We start from the raw sequence: 8,528 nt of genomic DNA on the forward strand, positions 1-8,528 counted from the left end.
CGATCTTGCGGGAGGACGAGCTCGACATTTTTTGAGCGGCGAGGAGAGGATCCGGGAAGGGGAGGCGGCGGCGACGAGAAGGATTATGATGAGCGGCGATAGCCGGAGGGCGTCTTAAAACAGCGGCGGCAGCGGGTGGTTGCACGCAATAACTCCGGCGCGGACGACCACGCAGCCATGCACGACGAGACGTGTCCCTGCGTCGCCCGGGAAAACAGGGACGTCATTAACGTCGCTTGACTAAAGGTAGGCGACGGGGTTTTAGCCTTCTGTGCCGCTGACGGGTCGGCCCCGCCACTCCCCACCTCGCTTTCGTTGTGTCCGGCGTCCCCGGAGCGTCCCCTGTGGGACGGGGACGGGCTCGGGGCGCCGGACACCGTATCGGGCCGCGCCGGACAAAAATGGGCTTTGGGGGACGCGGCTGGAACGCTTTTTTTGTCCGGCGCGCCCCAAATCGCTTTGGGGGACGGTTTGGGGGACGCGACTGGAGATGCTCTAACATCTAATCCCAATCACCACCGCATGATCGATGTGCTACCTATGTTCTCTTTCTTTTCGTCTAGTGGCCTAGCAGCTTGTGATGTATTCCCCCATCTGGAATTGTGTTCTTCATATTAACTAAGCTACGCCGGTCAATAACTAACATTTACTAGATTTAGATGTGCGCCTTGGCGCACGACCCCGTAAAAATCGTGTTGATGCAGACTAAGTAGATAAGAAAACAGAAAGAAGAAAATCGTGAATTCACCTCAATTTTTATTTTGTATAACGATAATTAGAAAACAGGAAGAAGAATAATAATTTGTTTTTAAAATTTTACAAAACCAAGTAGATAAGTGTAATTAGGATAAGAGCAAACAAAATCACGAACTGGATAGCAAACACTTACACAATCAGAAAATTAGAGAAATGTATTACAATGACCAACACCCTATGGTTCTGTTAAGAGAAACAACATATGTAAGTAAGTCACAATTGGCTGCGCGACCCCAAGCAAACACGATAAATTACGCTGTAAATATCACACCATACAATCACAGCTACATTCGGTGGTATGTACATTTGCGTGAATCTAAGTAACACCTAAATGTATGAACTTGCCAAAAAATACCTCTCTTCGATTGTTACACCAGATACATACGGATGCTAATTTGTAACAAATATACCTTATTTAATATTGTTGGTTTTATAAATAAAGTTTTAAGTTGGTTCCTAAACTCAAAGTTCCTAGGCAGTCAACACCAATCAATATCTTACAGGTATGCTACATATGAAGATTTTTTATTAACAGGGAACAACAGCCCCGTGGAAGAAGTAATTAAAGACAAAATTTGACTTAACCGTAGACCTTAGCATTCACATATAAATATATTTAAGAATTCACATAACAATAACAAATGTACACGTACAGAGGCTACATGAGCCCCCACCAAGGTTCACTAAACATGAAGCTTGGGATCATAGTGCACCGAGGCTACATGTTTAGTTTCCACCAAGGTTACCAAGTCTCCACCAAGGTCCATTAAGCATTCATGTTTAGTTTCAGCTCAGATATAACATGCAAGACCAGAAGACTGGATCATATTACATTAGCCTAAGATATTCTATGAAATAGAAATAGGAGCTCAAAATTGAAGTGAACCATTAGCCCAGGACAAATTCTTCCACAAAATAACATGATACCTTCGAGAGGAGCAGACCCTTCATCGCATCCCATAGAACCAAAATTTTATCACGTGCTCCTCGGCGCACCATCCTGACAATAATCTGTTTATGAATTTTTTTTATCGCAACTCACACGTAGAGATCCGAGAATAATGGGCGCAGGAGTTGCTTTATTAAAAAAAATGTAATTTATTTGGATTGAGGACATTCCTTACCAGCTGGATCTTATTATATGGGTTGTATCATAATATGTACACAAACACAAAAAGGCAAAGGAGTTCAATAACATTGTGCAATCATGGTATTTTGTAAAAAACCATCAAGATATGTGTCTTTTATTGGTTTGTACCTCAATGGCCCCATCTATAACTCATTTTGCACATCACTCCTACCATGCGGCCACTGCTCATCGGCTAATGGAAATGAAATTGGAAGGAAAAGAAATATGGCAAAGGTGATGCAGTGTACATTCTCCAACGGTGCCAACTGGTGAGAGGAAGGAGTAGGTAGGTAATGATTACAATAGGTTGAACGGTCCATCGGCTTCCACGTACACGAGCAAGCGACATCCACACACGCGTCCTGCTCCAGGTACTTGGCTCCGCATCGCATGGGTGGCTCAGACCACCGCACATCACGCCTGTCCAGTGTCGCAGCATGGCCGTCATGGTCAGAGCATGCATGCCGCTCCGGACCCCTCCAGCCGTCGCGGCTGATTCATTCTCTGCAGCCACCATGGCCGCTTGAAGCAGGTCATGCTTGAGCGCCCGTGTGCTCGTACTCGACAGCACCGGCCACGTCAGCTGTTGCAGGGCGACTGCACTCTTCAAGCTCCACCCCGACTTAAACATCCTCATCAGCGGCGGTAACCGGTAATTTCCACATCATTCAGTTCAGACCTTTTTTTGAACATGGGGAGGCAGCGCCCTTAATACAGTTTTTCCATTTAGCCACGAATAATGTGAGCTTAAGTTCTGAAGAGGTAAAGAAATAGTATTTTCATTCAACTCACGAACAGTGTACAACCAACAAATCCCTGTTAGCTTTAGTTCTGAAGAGATACAGAAATAGGATGAGCTGAATTTGTATGGCTGAAGATAGGCATAGAAAAATTATGTCCAATAGCCCTGATGTGCACAGTTATGTGATGCGAGCTGCCCCATCAAGATCCCTCGAGATGTGACATACTGCCAGTGCAAGAGCCATCTGAATTTACTTGCCAATTGGTTGTTGAATTTCCCATTAGACCGCTGGCTAGAAGGATTCCTTGTGTTGTTGGTGTGGAGTGTAACCTGCTGTGGATGAAGCAGCTCTGCAATTGTCGCCGCAAGAAGAGATGAAACCTCCGCTTAGAGTGGTGAAAGCGACACTACGATTGAGGCTTGAACGAACATACTGGTGCTGGTGTGCTATCTGGAAGTTGACTGAAGACACCAATCCCGTACCTGTTGATGTAGCAGAACCTGGGATGTTTCTTGTGTTCCAAGTAGCATTTGAAAATAATTTGAACAAGTGATTAATAAGTCATAAAATTAACTAAAAAAGCAATTGACCCACTTAATTTGTGAACAGATAGCATATATCAATGCTTGTGATGATATGGACTATTCATGGAGAGCCAAAGCTTACCATGTAGAAGCCAAAGCTCAAGGAGTACCAGCTATTACAACTATCTCCATATATCCTGGAGTGAGCAATGGTATTAATTCACATTCCTGTCATATAACACCTCAATTTGGCTTGTCTCCACTTGAGATATTTTCTCATGGTTAGGACCTAAGAAAGGAGAGCATAGATCATACAATTAGTTTGCTAGGTTAATACCAACTTGAGCTGACTATTGCTCAACAACACAAATCAGTTGTATGAAGCAAAAAAAAGCTCATTGCTAGAATCTACCAACCAGTGTATATAATGCAGAAGGTATACGCAGCTTATTTTTGCAAGAATTCAACAATGTATGTATAAAAAAGTCCTTGAAGGACGGAAATATAGCAATACGTACAAGACAATATTTCTGTCCACGGAGAAGACCCAATTTGTGTCTAGCAGAAGAGACTTTAGTATCAAAAGAAAGTTTAGAATTACCGTCAATATTTATTCATGAACTGAGAGCCAATCATAATTAAAAAAAATCTCAGCTGATTGGGTTGTTTCATTACCACCAGTCTGAAACAATGAAAATGATTATGACCACTGATCCTCAGCTGCGCTTGAGTTGAGTCGACGTAGTCGAGGAGAAAGGTGTGGTGCCATATCAGGAGCAGCCGGAGGAAGTTGGCACCATCTGAACGGGCCAGATGTAGCTTAAAATAATAACTAAAGGCCTATATCATAAAGAAATCATCTATTCAATCATTCTTTGCAGATTTTAATACTACAACTTTTAGCAGCAAAGTATTAATCCATTTTTTGACTTTAGCGAGAGGAGGCTCATAGCACTACATTAGCAAAATAAAACTTACAGCTACCATGAATTTCTGTGAGCAAGGGACATCGACACTGATCATTGCAATACTGCACCTATGAGACCACAAACTATGCAGCTGGCAGACAGCAACGCACAGATCTCTGTACCTAAAGGCCAAGTGGATCACCTCACCTCCCACGATACAAAACCTATATTATCTCTAACATCAAGCTTAACTTCATTGTTATTTCACTGCAAACTAAATGTAAGTGCTGCAAAATTAACCTAGAAAATACACGATATATGTCTTACGTTTCACCAATACAAGTATTCACAGTTGGTTCCTTGGGCATTATCCTTGTCAAGTTGAACCCCATGAGAAAACGCTAATGCCAGTTTCTATAGCAAGTTTCAACTCAGTGTCAGGATTAGGCTAAAACTTAAGCCTCTTGCCTGAACACACACATTGAGTTCACATAAATGTGAGAGTTCATCGTGTATAAGATGTTAGGTGCAACACTTCCTACAAAACAAACATCACCCTTAAATTATTAGACAGACAATAAGAAGATGAATGGTAACATGATGATAAAAGGAGCAGATATGGACAACTGTAAAGTATGCTTTGCTCTTTGCCTTTGGCACCATATTTACATATAGAACTGATTTCGAATTAGATAAATGACAAGAATATGGGAAGATCATTTGCCAGTTAGGATGAGCTGAAGTACTTTCTTAGTGGGTGGCTTCTACCAGAATGTAAATGCGATTGTATTGTAAAAAGAGCTCTTGGATTAAAGAACTGAACTAAACTATCTCTTTATCCAGAAACAGAAATGTCTTACAGTATCTTCAATTGCTGGACTAATGGTAGCAGTACTGATACATGAACCCTTCTCTTTTGGTAATAAATAAGGAAATAACCACCAAATATGAACATATTCTGGTCCAAAACTTGGTAATGAAAAATCAACTATAATGCAAGAGTGCTATATCATATTAGCATGATAGTTCTATATCAGATTAGCATGAGACGGTACACTGGATTTGCTCTGTTCAGCTGGCTAGGAGAGGATCACTAATCTGAACCATATAAGATCGTAGTGTACAAGCAATCATGAAGCAAACATTCCAAATTATTCCATATAGCAAAATATCCTTTTCATTTTACAAGTTATAAATAAGTAGATGCAGCATTATCTCATTAAAAATATTACTTTCTCTGCATTCTACACAGCAGGACCCTAATAGGTTTACTTATTCGATCAAATGGCTAAATCAATTTGAAAATCTGGTAGGGTTGTTTCCTAAAACACAAACCTGCAACCCAAAAAACTTCTAGATACGATATATTAATGACCATGTACATGAGAATACAGAAGATGCTCAGTTTTTCAGCTCATTAAATAAAATTTTAAAATCTAGTAACTGTAGATAGCATCGAACAAAGTACAATTATTGGGTACCTTAGAGGATTAATTCTTTCGATAGCCCATGTGAGACCAGACATATATAATGGTAAAAAAAATCTTCTAATATTAGTGGAAAACCACACCATGTGACACCAAATGCCACTTCCTCGGTTGCCTCCAGAATCAGAGCTTTTAATGCGCAATCAATAGAGAACTGAAAAGTACAATCACTTCCACTATTCTGAGAATTTAAACATTAGATGACAAAATATCAGTGTATAATGATTAACTATCTATCAAAAAAGGATTTGATTAAATTTGAAATCTTTCAAGCTATCTTTCATCCAATTTATATAGGATGTTATTTTAATATTGATGCATATGACAAAAAAGCTAGGGAACACACCTTGGTATCATCTGATATATGTTGCACACCATCAGTGCCCAATAAATCAAAATCACACCTCAACCATGGCCAAAATAGAGAGCTTGCCACATAATCATACGACACTCTAAAACTGAAAAGATATGTTAAGACTCAAGAGTAAGAGGCAGTGTGGTGCCAACAGTGATCAACCAAAAATTGAAGGCAACTTACAAAAGCAAGCAACAAATATTACCATACCATTTTTTTCCATTTGATGAGCTCATGGATGTATCCATGACTTCCTTGTAACTCCATCTTGATAATTGCATCAAGTAGCTCTCAGCGAGAATCTCAAGGCCCGAAAAACTGTCATGAGAAATTAAAACTGTTATGATTTAAGCATATTTCACCAGGCACTTGCCTACATGTAATAAATGATGATATCTAAAAGTATCCTTTAAATATCTATGAACATACTCTCAAGATTCTCTAACAGAAAGATTGTCTTCTTTTATCTACAATAAACCCGTATTCCCAAGAGATTCTTCATCACATACCTCACACGCAAGTGAACAAGAGTGTGATGATGATGGTATTAGAAGACTGCACTTTATGTTTTTATTAGCCAAGGTGGAGAACAATAAAGAATGACGAGTACATAATTGGATATCCGTCATGTATTAAGTACTGGCAATCTAAGTTTTGAAAAGCATGTGAAAACAAGAAAGAAAGAGAAGTCAACAGAAACTTCTAAGAACCAAATCATCGTCGTAATCATCCATACACTATCAAGAACTGAAACTCAGCCACATCACACATGTTTGGAGCTACAGAAGCTCACTTTCGACTCCGCTCATGTTGTCTATCTAGACTGCTGTGCTGCGTCCCTGCCACCCTGCATCTCTCGAGCCGCCAGCATGGTCGATGTTTGCCGGGATATTCCGTTCCTCGTCCAGATCCAGGCCCTACCAAAACAGATCAAGAAATACAGTTTCTGTAATTTATACACACTGGAACCATATTAAACCTCTGAACAATCTATTCTTACCTGCAGTACCGATCCTCCTTAAAACAAAAAATTCACCAGCTGTTGGGCAGTAACGGAGGGGCATAGATCCAAATGAGGCATTTTCATACTCCAAGTGTGCCACTGAAGGTATCAATTATCTTAAAAAAATTAGTTTCTGCCTCCTGTAAATAGACATGGACGAAATGTCATGAAGAGCAAGTATTTGCACTTGACAAAGAAAGCATTCAAAAAACAAAACGACTTGATTATGTCTTAGTGCACACAATCTGAACCTCTTCTAACCTGCAGGTAGTAACAAAGTGCATAAAGCCATAAGCCTTTGCCTTGAGTTGTTGAGATGAAGTGCTCAACCCGTAATAACAAAATGGAAAGAAGCATTCAAAGTATAACTTAAATCCAATAGTTTCATCAAGCGTATGGTTCGGTCTTTGTATCTCCACATCTACAGCTAGCTTATCTACCATAGTAAAATTGACTATAATTGCATATAAAGCCCTATAACCAAGCGAAAGCACAAAAATGGTGTCGTAAAGAAAGGGAGGCTATATGCCAACTATTGGTTGAAAGAAGCATACAAACAACCTTCACCAAAAAAATGACGGGCAACCATCTCAGAAAAGAGTGGAGTACCGATTATATGCACACAAGCAAATCAAAGGAAGTAGTCAAATAAATGGAGCAGAAGTAAGATGAGTTCCACAAAAATGCAGACCTAATAGTTCGCTGAAGCACCTTCCTATCATAATATACATAAAATTTCATCCAAGCTTTGAACTGTTATTGAAGATCTGTAAACAAACATTCCTGTTATGTGTCTCCACCATGTTATGGTCTATAAGTTCTGAAAACATTGTAGCAATTTAGAGAATATAAGAAAGAGGATGGATACCTTGCGTGCACAAAACATTTCCACAATAGTCGAAGGGGGGAAATCTCTAGAAAACAGAAGCTGCGCATCAAAGAAAATAATTCGAATTAAAGAGAGGGCATAACTGCTTTGTCAGACCATCTTTACACAAAAACTCAGATAATTTCTCGCCTTTGGTCATTACATGGACATGTTTCTTTGCTCAATCATTCATGTGCTCCATGCCTACAGAACCAAACAACAAAGAACAATACGTTGATCGGTCAGTGAAATCGGATAGAAGTAACCAACTTAAGCGCATATAAATCTCTCTCTCCTTAACATCATGGTACCTTAACTACAAAACTGCAACCAGCTAGATGCATCTAAGGTATTACCAACATTAGTCTTAGCTAGGATTTTCGTCAAACACTTTGCACGCGCACATAAAAATAGATGCTGGACAAACCAAGATGATATGTTCTAGGGGCTTTGTCTCCACTTTGCCTCGAGGATAGAGAGATCTAGGAGAGAAGAGAAATAACCTGTAGGTCTCCGAAAAAATGAAGAGGCAGAGGAGGGCCGGCCGTTGTGCTGTTGGCCGACGTCTTTCCGGCCAAACCGAAGCCAAGCACTGCTGAGTTACGTCTCACCCGCGAGCTGCTGTGGCGGCATGATCTCGGCGGCAAGGGGGAGGAGGGCGGTGGTGGAGGCAGAGCCCCCATCGGTACTCATCTTTCCTGCTAGCTTCCACACGTCATGCTCCATCTCCTCCAGCCAAATTGCCTTGCTGCTCG

General features: G+C 40.6%; 2 long non-coding RNA genes across 2 annotated transcripts; both read right to left on the reverse strand.

Annotated features, from left to right (window-relative positions):
• Window positions 1–5,441: 5,441 nt before the first annotated feature.
• LOC124659433 lies at window positions 5,442–6,813 on the reverse strand. The gene is made up of 4 exons (XR_006989580.1): window positions 6,696–6,813; window positions 6,113–6,220; window positions 5,894–6,005; window positions 5,442–5,662 (listed from the first exon to the last, which is right to left on the reverse strand). It is a non-coding gene; the product is annotated as an uncharacterized LOC124659433 (long non-coding RNA).
• A 110-nt stretch (window positions 6,814–6,923) lies between these two features.
• Window positions 6,924–8,323, reverse strand: LOC124668066. Its single transcript, XR_006991543.1, has 4 exons — window positions 8,277–8,323; window positions 7,774–7,833; window positions 7,597–7,672; window positions 6,924–7,045 (listed from the first exon to the last, which is right to left on the reverse strand). It is a non-coding gene; the product is annotated as an uncharacterized LOC124668066 (long non-coding RNA).
• Window positions 8,324–8,528: the final 205 nt, after the last annotated feature.

Source organism: Lolium rigidum, chromosome 6, assembly GCF_022539505.1.
Source record: "Lolium rigidum isolate FL_2022 chromosome 6, APGP_CSIRO_Lrig_0.1, whole genome shotgun sequence".
Classification (NCBI taxonomy): domain Eukaryota; kingdom Viridiplantae; phylum Streptophyta; class Magnoliopsida; order Poales; family Poaceae; genus Lolium; species Lolium rigidum.